The sequence below is a fragment of the Culex quinquefasciatus genome, chromosome 3 (assembly GCF_015732765.1).
Source record: "Culex quinquefasciatus strain JHB chromosome 3, VPISU_Cqui_1.0_pri_paternal, whole genome shotgun sequence".
Classification (NCBI taxonomy): domain Eukaryota; kingdom Metazoa; phylum Arthropoda; class Insecta; order Diptera; family Culicidae; genus Culex; species Culex quinquefasciatus.
The window spans coordinates 98,198,250-98,225,548 of record NC_051863.1 but is presented as its reverse complement, the minus strand read 5'-3'; the positions used below and the strand labels follow the sequence as shown (position 1 = coordinate 98,225,548).

The following is a 27,299-nucleotide window of genomic DNA, read 5'->3' as shown; positions in this document are numbered from 1 at the left end:
AACCAAATTCCGAGTCATCACCGATGCCAGAAGCTTGCTATGGTTGTTCAACGTTGGCGCAGAGACAGGCAACGCGAAGCTGTTGAGGTGGGCGTTGAGGATTCAAGCCTACGACTTCGACCTCGAGTACCGGAAAGGGAAAGCGAACATCACGGCCGACTGCCTGTCACGCTCGATCGAAGTGGACGCCGTTCGCGTCACGATAGGGTTCGGCGTGAATTCACGTTGTGCAGCAACAGCAGCAACATCAATAGCAGCAGGGAGTAGTCGTTTCAGCAATTGCTGGCGGCGTTCGAAATCCGGTAGGGCCACGTGTTCAACGCACTCAAAAAGGGACGTAAGTAGAAAGCATGCTCAATCAGTGATAAGTCCATGGTCCACTTGTCCGCAACCTAAAGCCCCCAGGTGCGAGGCCGATTACACATCCTTTGACGTGCCCAAAAACCGTCCCGTCTGAGCACCCCTTGACTTAAACGCACACACCAACATAGAGCGCAAAACATAAGCACAAAGTAGAAACCCGAAACACACGACAGATACCAGGCTAACAGGGAAAAGAAGAGGGGAGGACCGTTCAAACGTTCAAACACCAACACAAATGTACCACACACTTCTGTAAAATAAACACCCAACACCAACACCAATGTCGATTTTAGTCTAGACACCAACCAAAATCTAGCTACGGACTGATTCTTAGGATGGTCCAGAAATAAACTCATGTTTTTCTCGCGGTCGTAAATAAATGTAGTTTTTACTATATTTTTCTATTTTATTCTTTTTTTTACTGGAGAAGGTGGGCTCCTTTCTCCCACCGGGCAACCATTGCGTCTTTTCCGGCTCTTGGACAAACTGGGAAACTGGAAGGGCCAAGGGTGATGATTAGCTGCGGCAAGTTCTGAGTCTTCTTCAAGTGGATATCTTATCTTGGATTTTCTCATTGGGTAATTGTTCGGTAATGTTCTCGCTTTGTTTTTCTGCCGTCAGTGAACTTCCTTTCCCCCGTTCCGGGATAAACTGAACCCCCTCTGGAAGTCTCAATAGCTGGGCAAACTGAAAACAGGTGGATGGTCTCCCTCAGGAGTGGCGGTTAAGCCATCTCACTTACCATCAGGAAGTTCGACAAGCTGGCGTGCTATAACTTTATTTCAAATCCTGGAAATTTCTTAACAAGTGCAAATTATTATTTTTATCGTATTCCGCGTTCATCTTCCGAGCAGTGCAGTCGTGTTTTGCCTGAGGAAGTCTTTCGCTAGCTACTACAGTTTTGGCTCTGCCATTCGTCGCGTTTTCGCGATGTTTCGTCGCGAAAATACGTTTCGTATCGATTACTCTAACGTGCCCCGGAACCGTCCATCAGTGATGTGCACCTTTTTATTGGACTCGAATTGGAGCTCACGAGGGATCAGGTTGTGCGTTTGCAGATCAGCAAAACTCTTGGATGTGCATTGGGGTGCCCAGAATATGGGACTTTTTCTCAAAACCTAACTCCACAAGCTGAATATTGTTCCTTGACCTATTTTAGGACTCTGGGCCAAATATGAGCAAAATCAGTCATCATTTACCCATTGATACTCGGAGGTGAAGTTTGTATGGGAAAAATCGAAAAAATGTATGGAAAACCCAAGTTTCTTACGGTTTGGTCTGCACGGTACGCTACTTCCATCCAAATATTCTCAAAAGTGAGATTCTTATTGAAAATTTAATGCTCTACAACTTTGTAGAACATACCAAAGCTGTAAAACTCGATCCTGAAAAGTTATTAGTGATTTAAAAAAGTCATTTTTGCATGAAAAACATTTTTTTCGCCAACTTCGGGCTCGAGTATCAATGGGTTAATCTCAACCAATTTCACTCAAAATTTACACAGATGCTTAAAATAACCCGAAAACCCGTTTTCCGCTTGTGGAGCAGGGGGTCATTTTTTCTGGGCACCCTAATGTGCATTCGTGAAGACCGTTGACCTCGCAACGGCACAAAAGGTTGTCGAAGAAAATGGTGAAAAGCACGAACTAGCTGTTGTCGATAAAAGCTACCCGCTGCGCATTTCTATGGAAGACGGTGCAGTAGAGGTGAACCTGAGTGACCTTTCTGAGGGCGTATCTAACGCAACAATCGCTCAATTTCTGGGTGCGTATGGTGAGGTGTTCTCAATCCACGAGATACTGTGGGGCGAGAATTACCACTTCGAAAGTATCGCAACTGGTACACGAGTCGCTCGGATGATGGTGAAGAAAAATATCCCATCTTTCGTTGCGATCGACTCCGAAATAGCTTCCGTGTCCTATTTCGGTCAACGGCAGACATGCCGCCACTGCGGGGAATTCATGCACAACGGGGTATCCTGCGTGATAAACAAGAAACTACTGATTCAAAAGCTTGCTGCGAATCAGACCTACGCCAACATAACCAAACAACCACTACAGCCTCAAGCACAATCTGTCTCAAAAACAGTCGAGCAGCATCCTGCGATGGGTCCGCCGAAACCTAGCCAGCCTCCGAACCGAAAGGTCCAGCGAATCCGTCTGCAAGTTCTAAACAACCAGGAACCACCGGTGCCTCTCAGAAGAAATCTGGTGAACAGTCCATACCAGTCTTCAAAAAACGTTGTCCCACAACTGACCCGAAAAAGAATGACCCACCGTTGGAAAATAATCCAACACTACCACCATCTGATCCAACACTACCTTCAGCTAACCCAACACTACCACAAACCGAGGATGGCGAACTGATTCAAACATCTGAAGCTGAAGAGTCTGACGGGTCTACAGCTTCGGTTAGCAGCAAAGAAGCTCGTAATCTTCGGAAGAAAAAGAAACAAAAGACCATACACGGGGATATTTCCCTACCAAAAAGTAGTTTTCGATTTCACGAGCTACACTTTTGCAACATTGAACATCAACACGATCACCAACACAAACAAACTAAACGCACTTCGTAACTTCGTGCGTACTTTGGAGCTCGACTTCGTCTTTCTGCAGGAGGTGCAGAACGAGCAGCTGTACATCCCTGGCTGTAACGTAGTATGTAATGTAGACCACACAAGGAGAGGAACTGCAATTGCATTGAGAGATCACATAGCCTTCTTCCAAACGTTGGCATACTACTTAAGGCACCGCACCGAACACATGATACTCGCTGGGGACCTTAACTATGTGTTGCGGCAATGCGACGCTACCGGATCCAACACAAGCCCTGCTCTTACGAACACCGTGCAGCAGTTGCAGCTTCGTGATGTATGGGTGGCGCTGCGGCCGAACACATCTGGGCATACCTACATCACACACAATTCTTCATCTCGCCTCGACCGTGTGTATGTCAGCGCCGGTCTATGTGGTCACCTTCGGTCAGCAGATACACATGTGTGCTCGTTCTCGGATCATCAGGCTGTGTCTGTGAGAATTTGCCTTCCCCACCTCGGCAGACCCCCCGGCAGCGGTTTCTGGTCCCTAAGACCTCACGTTCTATCAGCTGATCACATTGAAGAGTTCCAATACCGATGGCAGTTCTGAACTCGCGAACGGCGAAATTTCTCATCGTGGATGGTGTGGTGGCTGTCGTATGCGAACCCTAAAATAAAATCTTTTTTTTCGTTGGAAGTCGAAATTGCTGTATGACGATTTCCATCGTGAACATCAACGACTCTACGCTCAGCTACGGCTCGCGTACGATGGTTACTACTTGAACCCTGACATGCTTTCTACGATTAACCGTCTGAAAGGGGAGCTGCTCAAATTGCAGCGGGATTTCCCCCATTTTTTCACGCGCGTCAACGAGACACACGTGGCCGGAGAGCCACTCTCAACGTTTCAGCTAGGAGAACGAAGGCGGAAGAAGAACACAATTACTCATCTACTTAGCGATATGGGAGAGAGACTGACCTCTCCTGATACCATCAACCAGCAGCTGCAACAGTACTTCACCGAATTGTACGGGCCTGGCGTTGCAGAGGATAATGCGGGGGACGCATTTCACTGTGAGCGCGTGATTCCGGAGCATGACCAAGGGAACACCGGTATCATGAGTGATATCACCACTGCCGAGATCTACTCGGCCATCAAGACAAGCGCGCCTAAAAAATCTCCGTACTTTCGACGTGATTCATCGTGAACTAAACCTGGTGCTGAATGAAGCTCTCGCTACCAACTTTCCTCCCGTGGATGGCGTAATCGTGCTCGTTAAGAAAGAAAACAGCGACGATACAGCAAAATCGTATAGACCCATATCTCTCCTCAACTTTGACTACAAAACTCTCGCTCGTGTGTTGAAGGCGAGGATCGAGAGTGTTATGTGCGCTCACCATGTGCTGAGCCCTGGGCAGAAGTGCTCAAACTCAAATCGCAACATATTTCAAGCCACTCTCGCTTTGAAAGATCGAATTGCTCAGCTGAACCGGAGAGGACTGAGGGGTAAGCTAGTGTCTTTCGATCTGGACCATGCATTTGATCGTGTTGAGCACGCTTTTCTTTTTCGAACCATGCGTTCGCTCGGGTTCAATCCAGCTCTCGTGAATCTGCTCTCTCGAATAGCCGAATCTTCGAGGTCTCGACTCATGATAAACGGTCATCTCTTGCCTGCCTTCGATGTTCGACGTTCGGTGCGACAGGGCGACCCGCTCTCCATGCACCTCTTTGTCCTCTACCTGCACCCACTTGTTAGCAGATTAGAACGCGTAGCCGGTTTGGACTTGGTGGTTGCTTATGCTGATGACATTAGTGTGGTGACAACTTCCAATCACAAGCTGGATCGTATGCGGGCTCTCTTTTCTGTGTTCGAGCGGGCCTCTGGAGCGAAACTGAACCTGAGGAAAACAACTTCAATTGACGTCGATCTTGTCGGGGACAATAGCATACGAACTCCATGGCTACAAACAGTGGACACGATAAAAGTTCTCGGTATCATTTATGCGAACTCTCTTCGTGTAATGATACGTCGAAATTGGGATGAGCTTGTCGTGAAATTCTCTCGTTTGGTCTGGCTGCACGCGACGCGTTCATTGACTCTTCTCCAGAAAGTAGTCTTACTGAATACGTTTATTTCGGCCAAGATGTGGTACCTTTCGTCCGTTCTCCCCCCTTACCAAGAGCACACCAGCAAGATCACTCAAACAATGGGCTCCTTCCTGTGGAGGGGTATTCCCGCAAGAGTCCCCATACAGCACCTGGCTCGGGATCGCGAGCAAGGAGATCTAAAACTGCATCTACCAGCTTTGAAGTGCAGGGCGCTGTTGATCAACCGGCATCTCAGAGATATCGAATCCATTCCTTTTTATAAATCCTTTATTGTCCAAGCTAACCCTAACCCAGCAAATCTTCCTTCGCAATTTCCTTGCCTCAATTATATTTGTGTGCAATTTCCCCAACTCCCTCCAATGATCCAGCAAAACTCCTCTGCCGATTTTCTTCATCGCTTAGCTGTCGAACAACAAACTCCACTCCCAAAAGAACGAGAAAACCCGACTGTTAACTGGCCACAGATCTGGCAGAACATCTCAATGCGGCAGCTATCATCACACCAGCGTAGCATGCTGTACTTACTTGTGAACGGCAAGATTGAGCATCGGAAGCTGATGCTAACTATGCGGAGAGCTGACGGTGAGAATTGCCTGCACTGTGGAGCAGCAGTCGAAACATTGAAGCATAAGTTTAGCGAATGTCGGCGGGTTGCTGACGCATGGCTGCTTGTACAGAACTGCATCACAACTATCCTGCGGGGGTGAGCTTCACCCTCCTTTGACGAATTCATGAGACCTTCGCTAGAAGGAATTGGAAAAACAAGGAGGAAACGTGCACTAAAAATCTTTATCGAGTTTGTAATGTTTGCATCAAACGCTAGAGATGCAATAGACCTTCAATCGCTGGAGTTTCATCTGGACTGTGAGTAACCACTGTCGCGCCCGGAGGTCCCGGGGCCCCCTGACCACAAGCTACACGAAGAGTGGAACAGGGACCACCCTCCGGCTCCTCCGGGGCGCCTGGTAGTACACATCGACACATCACCGAAGAACCCACGGTGGCGCTCGGGAGACCCGGGGCCCCCCTAACTACAAGCTATACGAAGAGTGGAATAGGGACAACCCTCCGGGCTCCCGAGACCCCTGGAAGAGGACGCACAAGGGGTGAACCCCCGTTCCCTAGGATGAACGAAGAACGCAGAAGAACAACCACCGAACACCAATGGAAGGCCAGCAAAACGTCGAAGCAAATCTCACTAGTATTTCAAATTTAGGTTATCCAATTATTAATTTTATGTTTTATGCAAGTCAAATAAACAACATTTAAAAAAAAATCAATCAATATGTTTTAAACAGTTTCTAATTGGTCAAAAACAATTCGCACGTAATTCACTGCACTTCAAATATGGTTTTAGTTTTTTACTTCAAATCAGTTTGTTATTTTTTTCTCTCAAATATTATGTTTAAATGTCCGCCATTACGGGGTTTGTCTCCCGGTAGCCCCTTAGACCGCTCGTGGTACCCCTAGGGGTACATGTACCCCAGGTTGAGAACCGCTGCATTAGAGGGTATATCAAAAATGTTTAAAATAAAGTTTAAAACCAAAAGTAATACCGAGTTGCAAAGTAACCACCGACCTTACAAGTCGCATTCTCAACGCCAGTCCGCAGTTTGTGTGCGCGTCGCCGATTTTTTTTAAAATGTGCACCGTAGACAAAAACAGTGTGGTTCTGGATTTTTGTCAACTCCAAAACCAACCAAGCCCAAAGCTTGTAAAAAAAATTCTCGCAGACCTTCAAGTAAACCAAGAAAACTTGCGAGCATTGCAATTATGCAATAGAAGAAGAATAGCCGTGCTGCAGTTCGCCGACTCAGCAATGGCTTCGTCCATCATCGACAAACATCTGGTATATCAGGGTTGCAAAATCCCGATTTACCTGGACAACAACGCTACGGAAGTTCGTGTGATTGACCTACCTCTAGGCATAAGCAATGATGACGTAGTCAAAGTGGTGAGTAAATACGGCGAAATTTTGACCATCACCAACGACCGCTGGATTAACTTCTTCCCAGGGATTCCAAATGGAGTTCGGACCCTGCGGATGTTGTTGAAACAGCCAACGCCGAAATCAATCACTGTAAACAATGCTGCTGCAGCAGTGACGATTATAGGCAAAAAATCGCTTTGCAAACTCAAAGCAAAGAACAAAAAATGTGCGGATTCGAGTAAAAATGTGAACCAAAAAAGCAGTACACCACCGATTGAACCTGAGCCAAGCAGCAAAAGTAACAACAGTGAACCTGACCTCTATGCAATGCAAACGAGTGAAATTGATGAAGAAGACAACGATGGATTCGAGACCGTGCTTTCTAAGCACACTCGCAAAACCCGGAAGCGCTTACAGGCATATTTGGACGCGGATGACGAATTAACAACAAAACGAAGAGGGATGGCTGCAGAAGAAACTGATGAAGAAGATAAAGATGTCATAAAAGCTAAATATTATAAGAAAAAGTGTTGTGAGATAACTTCTAAATCCCTGGAAGAAGAGGACGAAGATAAACTTGAAGAACTTGATGATTTACTCTCCAAATATTCCGCTAAATATTTGAAACATAGACAGAAATCGTTAGAAAAAAGGCATGGTAACAATTATTGAAATATTGCCAGACAAGTGATTTTAAACTACCGTAATCTGGGGTGAATCGGGACTACAGTCTGAATAGGGACAGCAGTTTTTAGAGCACTTAAAGCTTTTAAATTTGGAAATGGATGAACACATTTTGTTGGCCTGAGTCTGTTCTAACCGAAACCAACCAGAAAAATCAAAATATTGTGCTCCTACATGGTCAAAACTGCTGTCCCAATTCGCCCCATGTGTCCCGATTGACCCCAGTTTACGGTATGTAATCATTCCTCTTTCACTATCCACCTTGAAGAGATGAATGCACAATGGTGTAAAGTCTCTATAACAAAACCAAAATAAAAAAAAAAAAAAGAATACCAAAATGTGGTTTCCGACCATTGACATATTCTGCAATTTTGCATTATCAAAACAACACCTTAAACTGGTATGATACTTATTTCGATGAAAAATTCTTTTTTTCCGGAATTCTGAGTACGCCATCAAATTGGGCGTCTAATTTTACATAAAAGTCTCTTTGACAAAAGTTACCCCTTAGGACAAAGTATCACGCAAATCGAAGAGGAGTCGGGGCAACTTTTTCCGATTTCATGTGAGTTGGTAGAGAATTACCCATCGAATTTCCAGAGTTATATTTAAACTTTTATACTAAGTAGTTAGTAAAGTTTATATTCAATCCAAATTATTTTTTAAACCAGTCAAGGATGTCTATTTGGAGTTGGGAGACTGGATTTATTGTGATTTGTCAACAAATAACTTTAATTATGTTAATTTTTCGAAAGGTGTACAAACTTTTTTTGCGTTTTTTTTTATTTTTGTAATAGTATTTGTTTTAGAACTTTTTATATAAATCATCCATTTATGAAAGACGCAACTTTTGGTATCCAGACATGTATAGGTCATCATTTTTAAGTTATCGAAGTTTTAGTGGAAAAAGTTGATTTTTTGCCGATTTTGTCATTTTCGTGTTTTTGCGCGCGGCGCGTCGAAAAACACGGATTTTATTTTCAAAAAATCATATCTCAGAATCCTGTTAATGAACTCCTCCCATTTTTTAGTATGTTATGTAAAAATGTTCGGGGAATCTGATAAAAATATTTCCAGACATGGGCTCTTTGGTCCAGACACCGTTAAAACGGTATTTTAAAGTTTCATTCGACCTTTTCATATGTTAGGCTAGATTTTTGAAACTTTTTATTATTTTTCTTTGATAGGCCAACTTATCACCTTTCATTTGCGTATAAGACAATTGAAATCGGTTGAAATGGCGAGGAGTTATGATTTTTTGAAAAAAGTGGTTTTTGCGAAAATCGACGAAAATGGCCATTTTTCAGACCACCCTAAGACGGCGTAGGTCACCCTAATGGCCAAACAAAAAAAAATATGGGTTTAATTATTTCGGCCAGAGAACCCCCAGAAAAATTTTGAGCCCGATCCGAGCACTTTTGTTTTTTTTCATGCTGTTTTCGTGGGGAATTGCTGCATAAGCATAATAAGCATAGGTGCCCACCCGCAGTTGCTACTCCGTTATTGACCAGGACCTCAAGAAGTTACATCCACGAGCCGTGGAAGATGAGTGGGTGCTATCTTTCCTCGCTTCGCAACTTCTCAAAGGCCCCTATCATGCTGATCAATACCGGCGCCGGCTACAACCAGTGGTAGAGTCACGGGGAAGTGGATGGGAATGTTAGTCCGATACTTGAGTGATAGAGACCGCCCAATCGACTGCTTCTCCGACAAAGTATCACATGAGTTTTGAGGGGGTTAGTAGATGGGTATGAGGTCAGGATTCACGAGTGGCAGTGATGTGACCATGAGCATTTTGTTTATCGGTTGAAAAATTTAAATCTTAGGCAGCCGGCTGCGGAAAGATAAATTATTGATTAGTTAGAAAGTTTTTTTAATCGAACGCGTGCCAACCGAGCAGTAGTGCTATGGGCTGGACTTATCAGTATATTTTTACTAATTGTACAATTTAGATAACGCGTGCAAATTTCAAAAATAGTAAATAAAAAACGCTTTACTCTTCATAAAATCGATAGTTTGATGAGTTAATACTAGAACTGCCAGTTGGAATAAATTATTACGATCCAAGATCATCAACAAAAAGAAAACAGGACACTACGTAACCGATTCTAATGAATTTAAAACAATAACTTGAACGAACTAAACCGGCGGCGTGCCTTCCAATCAACGATGATAGAAGAAGGACTTATGAAAAATAAAATATCAAATGAAAGGCTCGGAAAACACGTTGCAGAGTAACCGCGAGGTCTCGCTATCCACAATCGAATAAAAAAAATCAAAAACGCGCGGTAATGGTCTATCCTATATGTCAGCGCGAAAAATAAGCAAACCAAAAAAAGAGCATTTCAATCGCGCGATTATTTTTCAACTGACGGCGATTCTTTTTTCGCTCCACTTTGTGTGCCTCTGCGGCGCACACACACACCGATAAAACCTCTCGAACATTCGGAACTCTTTCTCTTTCCGCAATCGTCCCACTTCACCCCAAAAACGCGCCCGAAACGAAGCAAACCAAAAAAAGAACTTTTCAATCGCGCGATTCTTTTTCAATTGACGGCGATTCTTTTTTCGCTCCACTTTGTGTGCCTATGCGGCGCACACACACACCGATGAAACCTCTCGAACATTCGGAACTCTTCCTCTTTCCGCAGTCGTCCCAATTCCCCCCAAAAACGCGCCCGAAACGAAGCAAACCAAAAAAAGAACTTTTCAATCGCGCGATTCTTTTTCAACTGACGGCGATTCTTTTTTCGCTCCACTTTGTGTGCCTCTGCGGCGCACACTTCCTCTTCCACACTCGTCTCAATTCCCACCAAAAACGCGCCAGAAACAAAGCAAACCAAAAAAAAAGAACTTTTCAATCGCGCGATTCTTTTTTCGCTCCACTTTGTGTGCCTCTGCGGTGCACACACACACCGATGAAACCTCTCGAACATTCGGAACTCTTCCTCTTTCTGTGTTGTTGTTCGCTGTTGTTCAGTACTCAAACTCAACCCAATTACGAGTCATCTCTGCGATACGGCTTTACGCAGTAGGCCTGGCCGAAATAAACGCTTGTGATGTTTCAATGCATTCTAATGCAATGGCGCACTACAAATGTTAATAAATGACAAGAAGAGTGCTAGGCGTCATCTAACCTAAGGCACTCTCCAGGATCCCTTCGAAATATTGGCTGCGCTAGGGTCTGATTAGATTATATTAGATTAGCAAAATGTTCGGCATGTGTTCCTGAACAAAACGTAGTACTAGATTTCTGTCAAACTTTGTTTACATGTTTTATCACAAAATGTGCATAGTGCACAAGGGGTGTACTACTTTTTTTCAAGCTTCCCTGAACCGTGCGGTACACGCGGTTCACTTGTACCTCGGTTTTGCTTTGCGCCTGCTTTGTTCGGTTTACACCCGTACCCGACTCACTCGAGCCGATGCTATTTTGGTTCATCGTACCAGCGCACCACGACACTCTCGGCTCGCCGCCTCGGTTGTGTGTCTGGCACTCAGCCGTGGCATGAACCTAGCGTATGAGCCAAGGTGCTTCACTCGGTACGAGCCGAGATGCGTGCCGCGGTACGCGCCGGCGGTACAAACCGGGTTCAATATCACGGCGCGTATTGCGGCACGTACCGAGTGAAGCACCTTGGCTCATACGCTGGGTTTATGCTACGGGTGAGTGCCAGACACACAACCGAGGCGACGAGCCGAGAGTGTCGTGGTGTGCTGGTACGATGAAGTAAAATACCTAAAAACATAAATGGGTTCAGGCTCGTACCGAAGCTAGAAAACCAAACCCGCGGTGTGCGTTGGCACTGGCGCATGGGAAGCTTGCTTTTTTACATACTTTAGGTGGAATAAGAAACTTTTTTTTTTTGTTAAGCAATCGAATGTTGATAATTCATTTTATTATTTGATTTTTTTCTAATTGTAATAAAAAAAATGTTCCAAATTAATTTAAAAAATGGTTTGAATTTGATTCTTTTCTATTATAAATTCATATTTTTCAGAACAATTTTTTATTGAAAAAAAATACTTCAGAAAATAAAATTTTCCGTTTCATAAAAATGTTAATTAATTGGAAAAAAAAAACTTGTATTGTTAGCTACGAATAGGCTTGCGATTTTAATCTATGCTTTTATTAAAATAACATTTCTTTTACAGTAAAACGGTGGCTGAGCTAAAAATACGTTTTCCAAGATTACACCAAGATTTGCGATCATTTTTATCGGTAGATATGGAAAGATTATGCAGAGAAGAAATGTTTTTAAAGGAGGAGCCAGAACGACTCGAATCAGCATTAAGGAGATGTAAAAAATTAACAGGCACTTTGGTAACATTAAAAAGGTAAGCTTGAACATTTTTTTCATATAGTAACTCCCAATTTCACCTCCATCCAAACTGACCACTTATTTTTTTTTTTTCATTTGAAAATTTGATCATTCAGCCATTCCCCACGAATCATGATTCAAAAAAATAGTTTTCCGATCGGGCTCAAAATTTTCCGGGGAGTTCCTTGACCGAAATAATAAGACCCGTATTTTTTTTTTGTTTGGCCATTACGGTGACCTACATCGTGTTAGGGTGTTCCGAAAAATTTCCATTTTCGTCGATTTTCGCAAAAAACACATTTTTCAAGAAATCATAACTCCGCACCATTTCAACCGATTTTAGCAGTCTTGGACCCAAACGAAAGGGTATTAGATTGGCTTTTAAGAAAAAAGACAACTATTTTTCCGAATCATTCTGTTTTCGTGAGGAATTGTTGCATTGTGATCTGACACTTTTTTAACCGACAATCAATCTGGATGATAGTTTCAAGGCACACTCAAAAACCTAATCAGCACCTTCAGCACAGAGTCTGATGAAAATACATGTTTTGACAAAGAACTTTGTCCTAAGGTTTCTATACGTGGTGTCAATCCAAAACTTTCGCGAAGCGAAAACGTTACGTGACGAATTCCCCTCTCGGCAAATTTCCCCTCTTTTTGGTGCACGCTGATTGGTTGAACAAACGTTTCCCAATCAGTCAATATAGAGACGTGAGATTGATGTATCTAAAATCACCTCCACTCTACCTCATAATTTTCGGATCGTCGACGCGGCAAAAAGCGAATAAGGAGATGTAGAAGAATGGGTGCAAAGAGGCGGGGCATACGTCCCCGATCTAAATTAACAAAAAGCGGCTCGGTCGGTCCCGAAAATTCATTCTGTTGCTGGACGTCGACGAGAACACATAAGGAGCAGATGGCCTGGTGGCCCGTTTGCAGACGGCCTGAAGGCCCGGGAGCAGATAGCCTGGACACGCCAAGTCATGCCAGCCGGCATGAGCGGAAATTGATAATTGGAATTGGCCACCACTTGGAGTGCCCAGAGGCCCCGGGGATGTTCCGATAGGGGGACATTTGCCGAACCATAAGAGTTGGGGCAATATGGGTATCGAACTTTGAGGTTTTCGATACTGGACATGAAATTTGACATTTTGGCAGTAGTGGCCACCACCTGGAGTGGCCGGAGGCCCCGGGGATGTTCCGATAGGGGGACATTTACCGAACCATAAGAGTTGGGGCAATATGGGTATCAAACTTTAAGGTTTTCGATACTGGACATGAAATTTGACATTTTGGCAGTAGTGGCCACCACTTGGAGTGGCCGAAGGCCCCGGGGATGTTCCGATAGGGGGACATTTGCCGAACCATAAGAGTTGGGGCAATATGGGTATCAAACTTTAAGGTTTTCGATACTGGACATGAAATTTGACATTTTGGCAGTAGTGGCCACCACCTGGAGTGGCCGGAGGCCCCGGGGATGTTCCGATAGGGGGACATTTGCCGAACCATAAGAGTTGGGGCAATATGGGTATCAAACCTTTAGGTTTTTGATACTGGACATGAAATTTGACATTTCGGCAGTAGTGGCCACAATCCGGAGTGGCCGGATGCCCCGGGGATGTTCCGATAGGGGGACATTTGCCGAACCATAAGAGTTGGGGCCGACGAGCTAACAGAACAACTAGTGACAGCATGCGACACAACCATGCCGCGGAGACTGGAGCCAAGGAACTGTCGTCGTCCAGCCTACTGGTGGAATGAAGAACTCGGTACCCTTCGAGCAAGTTGCCTCAGCGCCAGAAGACGAGTCCAGAGAGCAAGATCCGAAGCAACTAGAGAGGAGTGCAGAGAGGAGTATCGGTCTGCAAAGCGATCAAATGCAGCAAGACAAACTGCTTCAAGGAGTTATGCCAAGACGCTGATGCGAACCCTTGGGGGAGCGCACATCGTGTCGCAATGGCGAAGATCAGAGGCCCATCGATGGTGGCTGAAACGTGTCCCGACAAGCTGAAGGTCATTGTGGAAGGGCTCTTCCCAAGACCTGGCCTCCTACTCCGTACAACGACGAAGGGGGTAGTAACGCCGAAGGTCATCTGATCACCAACGAAGAACTTATGGCGCGGTTAAACCCTCGTATGGACTCATATGTATGTAGAACAGGAAATGGTTCTAGTACCCGGCATGGATCCTGTAAGTAGACTAATGCAGAAAATGCAACGCCTCCCCCCGAAGTTATACCGAAAGGTTGTCCCGGGGGGAAAAGGGCACTGAGTTCAAGGACTGGTTTAGTGGGCCGGGAAATCTTTTTTTTGTTTTCCCAACCCCACACTACCTGAGAAATGAATTCTCAGGTGTCTGGTGCAGCGACCTCAAATTTAAATCATTAAATTTGTCCATTATTCGAACCTCACCACAGTTCTGACCATGCGCGCTTACGCAAGCATAAATAATTTTACCCGTCGACTCGCGTTGCGCGACAAACAATTAAGCTTATGTACAGGTGATGATCATGAGTCATCCTCACCTGAAAAGCCCTTTATTAAATTTCGCCAATTGTTAGGCAATCAAAAAAATGGTTAAGCTTTCAATTATGAATGTGCGATGTTATTCTACAGGGGAAATTGAGGGTGTGGCTTAACCAAATTCATTGGCATGTTTGTTCAATGGAGAATTCGACCTTCTCATTATTGACCAACATTTTTGAGAATGTTTGAGGAACATAATTTTGATATTCCAATAACATAATTTAAAGTTTCACGACAAGGGTTCGAACTCATGACTTCCGATTTAGAGGTGTACTCACTACACCATACGGAAAGTCATGAAGAATTGCAGAGGTCTGCATAATTTAATTCATGAGGTTCATCGATGCTTCTCATCGAAACGGACCACTTTTAGCAGAACAAAATTTAGTAGAGTTTTCGGGGACTGACTATAAAAACCCAAAATTCTTGAGGAGGGCAGTTAGTTCCAGTTCTTGTTCCAGTCCAGTTCCAGTTCCAGAAGACGCCCCAGACCAGCCAGACCCGCCAGCAGCCACCAGTAGCAGAGGCCCCAGTCCAGCCGGACTTAGCGGTGGAGGCCGCAGTCCGCCGGGACTTAGCCGTTTGAGAAGTCCACCCAGGACTTAGCCGTTTGAGAAGTCCGCCGGGACTTAGCCGTTTGAGAAGTCCACCCAGGACTTAGCCGTTTGAGAAGTCCGCCGGGACTTAGCCGCCGTGAAGTCCACCCAGGACTTAGGAGTTCGGGGTCTGGCATGGCTCGGCGAAGAGGTCTGGAGGACAAGTCTGGCTTCAACGTAGAGAATTGGCTCGACGAAGGTCTTAATGAAATTAGCAACAAAAAGTTGAGTGATGTGATCGTGCGCGTAAAAGTTGAGAGTGTTACCGCAAAAATGTAATCTTTAAAAAAGTGTAATATACAAATAAGTGAAGTTTACTGCTCTGTTTTGACTCTACAAGTAAATATCACAAAAATCCTGAAAGCCTAAACCGCTCGGGCGCGTTCACTGGTAGCAGATTCCGACCTTGTTAAAAAAAACACACACACACACACACACGCACGCTGAAAGACAATGCAAGAACTTGAGAGGAGTTCCAAGAAGTTATTGACGATTGCCAGGACAGTCACCGGAATACCGAAATGATTCGGGGCAATGGAGTTGGGAGCAAACTGGTAGGATATTGGCCGGAGAAGCCAGTGCCCTGAGGGATGGTTCTACCGGGGACATTTATCAAACCATACAAATTGGGGCAATATGGGTATCAAAATTCATGGTTTCTGATACTGGTAATGAAATTAGCCATTTGGGCAGGATTGGCCACACCCGAAGTGGCCAGGGCCCTGGGGAAGGTTCTCCCGGTAGGACATTTACGGATTCATACAAATTAGGTCAATATGGGTATCAAAATTCATGGTTTTTGATACTGGTAATGAATATGGCCATTTAGACAGGATTGGCCACACCCGGAGTGGCAATTGCCCTGAAGGAAGGTTCTACCGGGGACATTTATCGAACCATACAAATTGGGGCAATATGGGTATCAAAATGTGGCAGTGGCAGTGCTTGGTCGAATGGTTACGCTGTCCGCTTTGTAAGCGGATGATTCTGGGTTCGATTCCCATCTGCTCCAACCTTCCAACGGATGAGGAAGTAAAATGTCGGTCCCGGCCTTGGTTGTTAGGTCATTCGAGGTGTAGGAGTCGTCTCCATGCCATAAGTACAAACAACACACCAAACCAAGCCTACTCCGGTGGAATCGCTGGCGGCGGTTGGACTCGCAATCCAAAGGTCGTCAGTTCAAACACTGGGGTGGAAGGTTCCTTGGAGTAGAAAGAGGTTTGGGTGCTCTCCCCATTCAAGCCTTCGGACTCCTAGGTTCGAGCAGAAACTTGCAATAGAGACCACAAAAGACCCGGGGGTCGTTAATGTGGATGGTTTGATTTTTGGGTATCAAAATTCATGGTTTTTGATACTGGTAATGGAAATGGCCATTTTGACAGTGTTCGGACGCCAACGGAAACAACTTCTTGTTATCAGCCTAATTTATTGCACGGCAGATCAAAGCTGCAAATTAGATTTAAGTTAAGTACAATGTGTGTGTAGTGTGTGTGTAATTGTGTTACAATTTTTTTGTTTCCTGTTTTCCGTCCAACCCAATCCGGTTTTACGTCCTTGTTCGAACAGTACTGTGAAGTGAGGTTAGGTTTAATGTTTTGCTCGTGTTTCACTTCGTGTTTGTACAGATTTAGTATGTTTTTGTGTGGATTTCATGTTTATCTGTTTTCAAACTTACTCGTACACAAACAGCGGTTCTGTCCTGTTTCGTCCTAAACCGTCTTGTCGTCCCTCCGTGGATCGCCACCCGGATCTACCCACGTGTGGTTCAAATTTGTGCCGTTTCCTTCTTGTACACCCGGCCACCAAACTCCGATCCTAACTCCTCAAAATACAGTGTCTTGCGAACCTTCGTGGTGAACGGACACTAGAGCTGCGGTATTTTTTACTACCTAAGCTCAGAGTTATTTCAAAAAAAAATTCACAGTCTTTTTAAAGACTACCTGAGTTAATTTCCAAAATTCTAAACAGTCTTTTCAAGACTAACCCCACCTGAAATTTTGTTGTATTTTACAAACGAAGCCATCTTTTTAAGAGAACTTTGCTTGCAAAATGCGTCAAAACAAAGGTAAACGCAAATCTTCTGAAGATTTGGTCGTTACGTCGGTGAAGCGTTTGAACGCTAAGCCGGCTAACGGAAACAGAAAAAGAAAACAGCCTCATCCGAGGTCTGATTCTGATTCTGAAAGTGAGGTCAATCCTCCAATTCCATTGGCAAACAGTTTCGGTGTTTTATCCGAAACTGTTGACAAGGATCCTTCTCCTCGTACTGAGCCTTCTGCCGTCGAGAAACGAGTAAAGGCTCCGCCAATTGTAGTGACTTCCGTCTCCGATTTGGCCAGCTTTCGAACGCAACTGAAGAATTGTAAGGAAACTTGCAATTTGAAGGTTTCGTTCCAGCTTGGTCGAAGAGGAGAATGTCGCTTGTTGACGGAATCTTTACAAGATCACCAAACTTTTGTTGGTTATTTGAAAAACCACAAACACAATTTCTACACGTATGAGACCAAGAATGCTCGTCCATTCAAGGCGGTCCTAAAAGGTCTCTCCAACGACTTGTCGGTTGATGAGATCAAAAACGAACTTAAGGTGTTGCTTGGCTTTGCCCCATCCCAAGTAATACCAATGAAGAAAAAATCAAACGGGAATATTTCTCGCTTTGGTTTGACTTCACAATTTTATCTGATTCATTTCAACAGAAATGAAATCAACAATTTGAAACATTTGGACAAAGTTCAGTTTTTGTTCCATGTACGGGTAAAGTGGGAGCATTTTAAGAAACATGGCGGTAATGGCCAGAATCTGACCCAGTGCCGGCGTTGCCAGGCATTCGGTCACGGTACTGATCATTGCGCCATGGTTCCAAAATGCATGGTTTGCGGGGATTCTTCTCAGGACAATTGTCCCGTGAAAGAAGTCACCCAATTTAAATGTGCAAATTGTGGTGGAAATCACAAATCAAATTTCTGGGATTGCCCCATCAGAAAAAAGGTTTTGGATTCTCGTGCTAAGCATCAGCCGAAATCCAAACCGAAATTTTCTCAAAGTCAGGTTGTACCTGCATCTTTAAATCAAACGTTCGTGCTGTCTCACTCGAACAATACCCCTACCGTGGAAAAGTTAGGTAACAGCAATGGCATTTCTTATGCCAACGTCGTTTCGGGTTCGGGTTCATCCACGAATTTTAAATCCTCTACCAATTTTCAAATTGGGCAGGTACCTCAAATTTCATTTGAAAATTTTTCTGCTGGCAACGCTTTGGGATCTGCTGATCTCGGCGATGTTACGTTTGAAAAAATGACTTTTTTGCAAAACTCCCTGTTTGGTTTGATTCAAACAATGAGTAATGCTACATCCATGATGGAAGCAATCCAGATTGGATTAAAATTTGCGAATGATGTTGTTCTTACCCTGAAGTTTAATCATAGATCTAAGTAATTCCATCAATATTATGAATTTTAATGCTCGCTCTTTAAAAGCGAAAGAAAATGAATTTTTCAACTTTTTACGAGTTCATAACGTGCATGTTGCTGTTATAACCGAAACATTTTTAAAAACTGGCACTTATTTGAAAAGTGATCCAGATTATAAAGTTATAACCAATAACAGAATGAATCGAAATGGCGGTGGAGTTGCAATAGTTATCCACCGTAGTATGACTTATAGTACGTTACGTGACTTTAAGTTAAAAGTTATTGAAAGTTTGGGCATTGAACTTGAAACTTCTTTTGGGAAAATTATGATTGCAGCTGCATATTTGCCTTTCCAATGCACTGGAGAAAATAAAAATTATTTCAAAGGGGATTTGAATAAACTTACTCGGCATAGATCTCGATTTTTGATCATCGGTGATTTTAATGCCAAACACCAATCTTGGAATAATTCAAAAGTAAATTCCAATGGTAAAATTCTATTCAGAGATTGCACTTCTGGTCTTTATTCGGTTTTATACCCGAATGGGCCAACTTGCTTTTCTTCTGTTAGAAATCCATCAACAATTGATTTGGTTTTGACAAATCAAAGTCAGTATTGTGGTCCTTTAGAGACTCATGCTGATTTTGATTCTGATCATCTTCCAGTAACTTTTTCACTTTCTCATGAAGCAGTTACCAGACCCAATAGTTCTGTGTTTAATTATCACAAAACTAATTGGGACAGGTATCAGCATCATATTGAGAATAATTTAAATCATGATTTTGTTTTAGAAACCAAAGCTGATATTGATTCAGCCTTGGAATCTTTAACTAATGCAATTTTGGATGCTAGGAATATTGCTATTCCTAAAGTCCAAGTCAAATTTGATTCTCCCATTATTGATGACGATCTTCAGCTTCTGATTCGTCTGAAAAATGTTCGCCGAAGACAGTACACGGAAAAAAATCAATTCTCGAAATCGTGAATTAAATTCACGAATGCGAGAACCACGAAGGAATGTATTCACGTTTATAGTGCAAATGCACCATACTCATGCATAAATTCCTTCGTGGTTCTTACATTCGTGAACTTAATTCACGATTACGAGAATTGATTTTTTTCTGTGTATCAACGTTCTCGTGATCCTGCACTGAAGCGAATTCAAAAAGATTTGCAAAAGGTTATTGACCACAGATTCACTCTCCTGCGAAATGAAAAGTTCGCAAGAGATGTCGAACAAATTAAACCTTATTCCAAACCTTTTTGGAAACTTTCAAAGGTTCTTAAGAAACCTCAAAAACCAATCCCTTCTTTAAAAGATGGTGATAATATTTTATTAACTAATGGGGAGAAAGCTCAAAAACTTGCTCAGCAGTTTGAGAGTGCTCATAATTTCAACTTAAATGTTCTGAGTCCTATTGAAAATCAAATTTCAATAGAATTTCAGAATATTGTTGAACAACAGTTTTCATCAGATGATGTTTTTAATACGGATCTGAATGAAATAAAATCTATTATCAAAAAGTTTAAAAATATGAAAGCCCCTGGTGAGGATGGCATTTTTTACATTTTAATTAAAAAATTACCTGAAGCAACTTTAAGTAGCTTGGTCAAAATTTGCAACAAATGTTTTGATTTGGCATATTTTCCCAGTAGTTGGAAAAATGCCAAAGTAGTTCCGATTTTGAAACCGGACAAAAATCCTGCCGAAGCCTCAAGCTATCGGCCCATTAGTTTGCTTTCATCTATTAGTAAATTATTCGAAAGAATAATTCTTAATAGAATGATGACGCACATTAATGAAAATTCAATTTTCGCTGATGAGCAGTTTGGATTTCGCCTTGGGCATTCAACTACTCATCAGTTGTTGAGAGTTTCAAATTTAATTCGAAGCAACAAATCTGAGGGCTATTCTACTGGCGCTGCTCTTCTAGACATAGAAAAAGCATTTGACAGTGTTTGGCATAAAGGTTTGATTGTGAAATTGAAAAGGTTTAATTTTCCGATTTATATCGTGAAAATTATTCAAAATTATTTGACGGATCGTACTCTGCAGGTATGTTATCAGAACAGCAAATCTGATCAACTACCTGTACGTGCCGGCGTCCCTCAAGGAAGCATTTTGGGTCCAATTTTATACAATATTTTTACTTCTGACTTGCCTGATTTGCCCCAGGATGTCAGAAATCACTTTTGCTGATGATACAAGCATCTCCGCCAAAGGTAGAAGCCTTCGTGTCATCACAAGAAGATTACAAAAGCTTGGATATTTTCAATTCTTATTTGAAAGAATGGAAAATTACTCCAAATGCTGCAAAACTCAACTTATTATTTTCCCTCACAAACCAAGGGCTGATTTTCTGAAACCAAAAAGTCATCACATTATAAAGATGAATGAGGTAAATTTAAAGTGGGAGGATCAAGTGAAATATCTTGGACTTGCTTTTGACAAAAACCTTACTTACAAGGATCACATTGAAAGTATCCAGGTTAAATGTAACAAATATATTAAATGTTTGTATCCACTTATAAACAGGAATTCTAGACTTTGTCTCAAGAATAAACTGTTAATTTATAAACAAATTTTCAGACCTGCCATGCTTTATGCTGTGCCGATCTGGACAAGCTGTTGCTTAACCAGGAAGAAAAACTTCAGAGGATTCAGAACAAAATTCTGAAAATGATTCTGAAACTTCCTCCCTGGTTCAGCACCAGTGAACTTCATCAATTAGCCGAAGTTGACACTTTGGATGTTATGTCCAATAAGATAATTGATGCATTTTGACAAAAATCATTGCAGTCTTCAGCTGCATTGATCCGCTCTTTATATAGTTTATAAGTTAGTTTTAAGGTATCCCTTTTCCCTTTTGTACATGTAGGACCTCCTACATTTGAAATCACTGAATAGCGAAAGCTACAATATTTCATGAATAAATGAAAGTTGCTAGTATTTAAAAATTGAGGTGAAAAGTCATCGATTGTGATTGGACACTCAATAATATTTTAACTGAATGAATGTACATGTAAGAGAAAATCAAAATAAATATAAATTAAAAAAAAAAAAAAAAAAAAAAAAAAACTCCTCAAAATACTCCTAATTTTCCGAAAATCACTCCACTTTCCTTTCCCTGACTAACTTGTTCTCATAAATTAAGATTGTTACTTTGTTTTGATTTGTCGCCCCTTTGCTCGTGTGTTTCATCATTGTTCATCGCTTCTTCCTCACGTCTAACGCGCGTGAGATGCCGACGCGGCGTTCGTTCCCACGCAGCGTGAGATGCCGACGTGGCGTTCGTTCCCACGCAGCGTGAGATGCCGACGCGGCGTTCGTTCCCACGCAGCAGCATGGTGTCGACCCCGTCGCGGCAGTTAGCGGCCTCAACATTCCCCGGCCCGTAAACCCGGTTCCGATGCCTCTGAAGCAGGTTTACCCTCGATCTCCAGCACGGCCAGCCTCACTGTCGCACGCTTAACCAGCCCGCTGCTGGTGCGCACCCATGCTTGGCGAATCCTCCCGTCGCCTGACACGACTGGCTCTTCGACCACTCCGCGGATCCAGGACTTCCTGTTCTTCCCGTCAACGATGTAGACCAGGTCGCCCGCCTTCAGTGGCCTCGACTCAACGAACCACTTCTTGCGTTGATTCACCGACGGCACGTACTCCTTGATCCAGCGCTGCCACATCACATCTGCCAACTGTTGCGACCGCTTGTAAGCGGCACGTAGAGCTTCTGCATGATGAGGGGATGGCGGGACCGTGTTGGGTTCGTTCGGTGAAACTCCTCGGATGAAGTGATTTGGTGTGAGGGCCTCCGCCTGCAACGATTCTTGAGCCACGTACGTGAGCGGACGTGAGTTTATCATGTCCTCCGCCTCCGCCAGACAGGTCACCAGAATCTCGTCCGTCAGCCGCCGCCCGTCGTCCAACGCCTCCAGCGCCTCCTTCACAGAGCGGACCAAACGCTCCCAAGCACCCCCCATGCGGGGTGCATCGGGTGGGTTGAAGGTCCACTTCGTTCGCGACGTTGTCAGCACCTCGGCGCAGTCGTTCCCGATGCTCCGCACCGTCTCCACCAGCTCCTTGCTCGCGCCCGAAAGTTCGTTCCGTTGTCGGAGAAGAAGGGAGGGCCTCAAAACAGATCCCAAGTAACCATCCAGCACTAGCAAAAAGTCATAAATCGGCAACAGATTGGCATTTCATTGCTAATTAGCCGGGTCGGGCCGGGTCCGGTGGTTTAGTGGTTAGCGTGGTAGCCTCTAAATCCCAGTATGGCCTAGGTTCAATCCCAGACGGACCCGGTGGCATTTTTCGAGACGAGATTTGCCTGACCACGCCTTCTATAGGATGGGGAAGTAAAACGTCGGTCCATTTGCGTAAAAGAGGTTTTGGGTGACTCACCACACATAACCTTCGGACGCCTAGAAATGAGCAGAAACTTGCAACAGAGACCACAAAAGACCCGGGGTCGTTAAAGTGGATTACTTTGCTTTGCTAATTAGCCGCGCAACAGCATTTGCAAATGCGATTCAGCACTTATTCAACTGCACTGTCCAAAGCTGACTAAGTGCTGCTTAAGTGCAACCCGAGGGGCGAGACAGTAGTAAAAAATTAAATAAATTAATTAATTAACTGCTGAAATTAATTAATTAACGAGAGTTTACGATCAAAACATCGCCACCTCTTTTTATACCACATTGATTTGACAGTTCGATATTGCGCACAATTGTTGTTGTTGTTTTTGTTGAACCGCAAGCGGGAGCAAACTTTGTCGGCGTGCTCGGTGGGGGAACGACGCACCAACCATACCATATCCGAGCGGAACGCATTGTGGTCGAGCTACGGATTACCTGTGCAGAACTCCAGCCCTGAATTAACTCCAAGTTTTGCAAACCCGTTGCTACCATACAGATGAATCGTCTCCACGCTCACGCCGAGCTGTCCCGTTGGAATAACCGTATCGAATAAACCTGTACCAAAAAGCGCATCTTCCGGCGAATTGCCTCCGTCAGTAACCAACATCGTCTGCGTGATATCTTCCCTGTGCGATCGCGTTCCGGATGCCTCTTCCATCAACTCTATCGACGTGGACTTGCTTTGTCGCAAGTGATGTTCTGCCGCCGGAAGAAATCCTGGCCGCCCGACAACAGGAATCGGACTTTACCGTAGCCGAACATATGAACACGGATGACTCCCCGGTGGAGATTGAAATTACGGAGGAAGCGTCGCCGACAGAAGTTCTACAATAAAATGGCAAGGAAAAACCTGACCCTAGTTGATCTTCAATTAATTATTGCTTCGTTTTAGGCCATTCTCTGTTAAACTGTTACTAGTTTCGCTATCGCGCCACCCACCGACCAAAATTTGGGACTTGTCTTTTTACCGCCACTCCCGCCAAGTGCCTTGAGGCCTGCCAGACATGTCTCCAGATGTCGGCTTGTTTCATCGATGTAAAGCTTACTGTTGCGTTCCCAACACTCGCTGCGATGTCATAAGACCCCCAATTGTTCCTGGAGGACGACGCCATCCTTGAGGATCTGGTCTTCCCAGCCGACGTCGTGATGCTGAACAATCATGAACGACCAGCTCATCGTGGGAAGCATAAACACAAGCAGAAGATAGTTTATTTATTGTTTTAATTCAAGCAACTCAAAGCCAAAAGTTTCAACACGCAGCAAAATGACAAAATACGAAAAAATAATTACACTTTTGTGTATATGCTGATGCGTGGCATGCATCTTTCTTCTTTTTTCATTTATTTTATTGCACTTAAATAGTTAGCACACTTCCAAAACGACTGCACGACACAGTGCCGTTCTGCCGTCTTCGGGGGCAAAAACGCCAGCGCCCCCAAAGAGACTGAAGCCCATGTCGTCATGCTCCTCGGTTCGGACACTTCCTTCTTCTTTTCCTCCTTCTCCTCGGCGGCAGCGGTCGGGGCAGCACCACCAGACGGCATTTCGCGGCAAGAAGCGATCAGTTCCTCGACGGACTTGACCTTTAGCTCGTTAACCACCTTGTTGACGCGGGTCGAGTTGGCTCCAGTACCGACTGAGCTCAGGATTTTCTCGGTGTTGGCGTTTCCGGCGAGCAAAAGGTATGCAGCCTCGTTACGTATTTTGCTTAACCTTCGGGAAGTCGCGTGTTTTCGCCTTTCTTACAAGTGCCCTTACAAACTGTGTACAAAGTACACGTACGCGACCTCCTGTGGGTTAAGGTGCAAACGGAGAACCCATTCCAATCCAATCTTTGTGATGATCTGCTTTGACTGGCCCACTGCGAATCCTGCTCTAGACCATGCTGTTCTTTTCGCAGGTTTAAAAGCAACCTGCAAGATGTCAAAAAATGACTTGAAAAATAAATATCTGGTGTCAATATTACCCGAAATAACCTCCACCGGCAGGATTGAAGAATGTTCCACTGCGGTAAACAGGCCCGACAGGATGCAGATGAACACGGTCACCGTTATGTCTTCAAGGAAGCTGCGATTTTTCCGAGAGAATGAAAATGGTATTTACATTGGAGAATGGACCACCTTTTGCAGCATCTAGCAACCGGGATTGACTAATTCCTTCCAGAAACTGTCTTTAAAATAAATTTGAAACAAAAGAATGACCGGCATCGGCACATTTTTTAGCAAGAACAAATCAAAACAAATTTGACAGATGGGTGCATGAAGGAGATGCAAAAAAAAAAATCAATGTTTTCGACAAAGTAGGTTGGGCGCTGTCAAATGTTAGTTGACAAGCGGAATTTAATTCCTTAATACATTAAATGTGAAAATTAAATATATTAAGCCCAGTTTCACGCCCCTTCAAAAATATTAAGAACATTTTGGTAGAATAACGAAGTTTTAATATACTTTTTAATATATTAACGAAATGTCAACCATGAGTTCTCACCAACACTTGAAGCACCTTGATTTTGACAGTGCAAGCGGATTGTTGTTGTTTTCATTTATCAGCTGATTGAAATAGGTTTATATTTCTTCTCGCGGAACTTGTCCGGATCTTTTAGGAATCCGTTGAACAGTCATCGCAAAGAGAAAGTGCACGAGGACATGGCCACAGCAGCAACCGCTTTCGGTAAACTGAGCATCCTGGAACTCCCGCCAAACCGACGTCTGCGAGATTTACCGTAATGGAAGGGGGAGGAAGGCGGCCAGAAAGCATCAGGAATTCGTGGCGAAGAGCAGAGAGACAAACCGGCCATTAGCGTGGTTCACGTTTCTATGAAAAAGACAAAAGTTGTTATTTTGTCTTGCATCAACCGGAATTTCGTTCTTTTATGTCCCCAGAAGCACTCCTGAAAATTTGAGCCCATTTGGTAAGGTCTAGGAGCTCCAGTTTTAATTTGAAATTTATATGGGATTTTGATTTATTTTCCATGGGAAACTATCTTTTTTTACATTGTATTAGGATTTTTTTTATAAATCGATGAAATGACTTGATTCTTATAGTAGGAGATAGGTTTTGAACTGGGGAACAACTTTGTAGAACATACCAACATGCTAGGAAGTGACCCTTTAAAGATACAGATACTTTTAGATGGTTACGATTTAAGTTACACCTCTATACCATCGCCTGGTTCGTATTCATAAGCCTATAGCCCGCCAGCCTATCGAACTCCCCTATGGTTAAGTGAGATGGCTTAAGCGCCACTCCCGAAGGAGACCATCCACCTGTTTGTCGGTTTGCCCAGCCGTAGAGACCTCTCGAGGGGGGTTCAGTAATCCCGTTTCGGGACAGGGAGTTCTGTGGGGGTGTAAAACGCGTCGGAGGTACTCCGACTAGCGTACCAAGCCACTACCCAGGAAGGGTAGCTGAAAAAGAAACCGGAAACGGACTGGAGACCTCAGGGCGTGATTCATCACCTGCGGCCTTCAACAGTCTACCTGAAACAGCTCTGCCAGAAAAATAGCCAATGGTCCAAGGGATTCGGAGCCCTGACTCCAGTAGAAAAATAAAGTAAAATAGAATAAGGAAAGAAAATCTACATTTATTTATTCGGTCGCGATCATAACATGAGTTGACTCTCTCGGTCACCCTAGCATAAGTGTTTGTTTTATAGCTACTGTGTGTCTAGGTTAAGTGCAACGGGAAAAACATTTGTAGTGTTTTGTGTTCGTTTATTTTACAGTGAGTCATACATGTCTACGTACGTACGTTTGTGTTTGCCGGCGATCCTCCCCTCTTCCTTTCCCTGAGATCCTGTTACTTCATCCCAAAATCTACCGTGTGTTCGTCTTCCTTCTTCTCTCTTCTTCTTCCGGTTTAGGTGTGTGTGCTATGTGCGTTTTATGTGTTCATTTTAGGCGAGTCGGAACAATCTCGACAGACGCGGCGCCGCGCTACTAGTTGGTAAGGTTGGTAGCGGGCGAAAAGGTGTGGGCCATGGACTTACCACTAGTGCATGCTTTACTCACGGTTTGCTTGGCGTTCGCGGTCGACGATCACGTGGTCGTCTCGATACCTGTTCTGCTGCTGCTGGTTTCGAAGAAACTCTGGACGGTTGGTGTTCGCTGCGGACGGCGTCTACGACGTCATCACTTGCTGCTGCTGCTGATGCTGTTCTCCGGTTAACACCGGACGGGACTCGAGCACGTGGTGGGTCGCACCTGCGAGGGAACCGCGACGACCTACGCTTGAAGATCTGCTGCTGCTGCTCGGCTGGAACGCTGGTTAGCTGGTTCTCGGCTGCTGCCGGTTCGCGTGTCCGCCTTCGAGGCCGGACTTCTCTCCCTCTTCACTCACGTGGTTTCCTAACCTTCCAGGTTAGGTTGATGGCGGTTGGCGATCGCGATGGCGGATGCTGATCGCGATGG

The 27,299-nt window shown here is 44.1% G+C and overlaps 1 pseudogene; it reads right to left on the bottom strand.

The window, feature by feature from the left end:
- Nucleotides 1-24,226: 24,226 nt before the first annotated feature.
- LOC119769133 lies at nucleotides 24,227-26,626 on the bottom strand (annotated as a pseudogene).
- Between the last annotated feature and the right edge of the window lie 673 nt (nucleotides 26,627-27,299).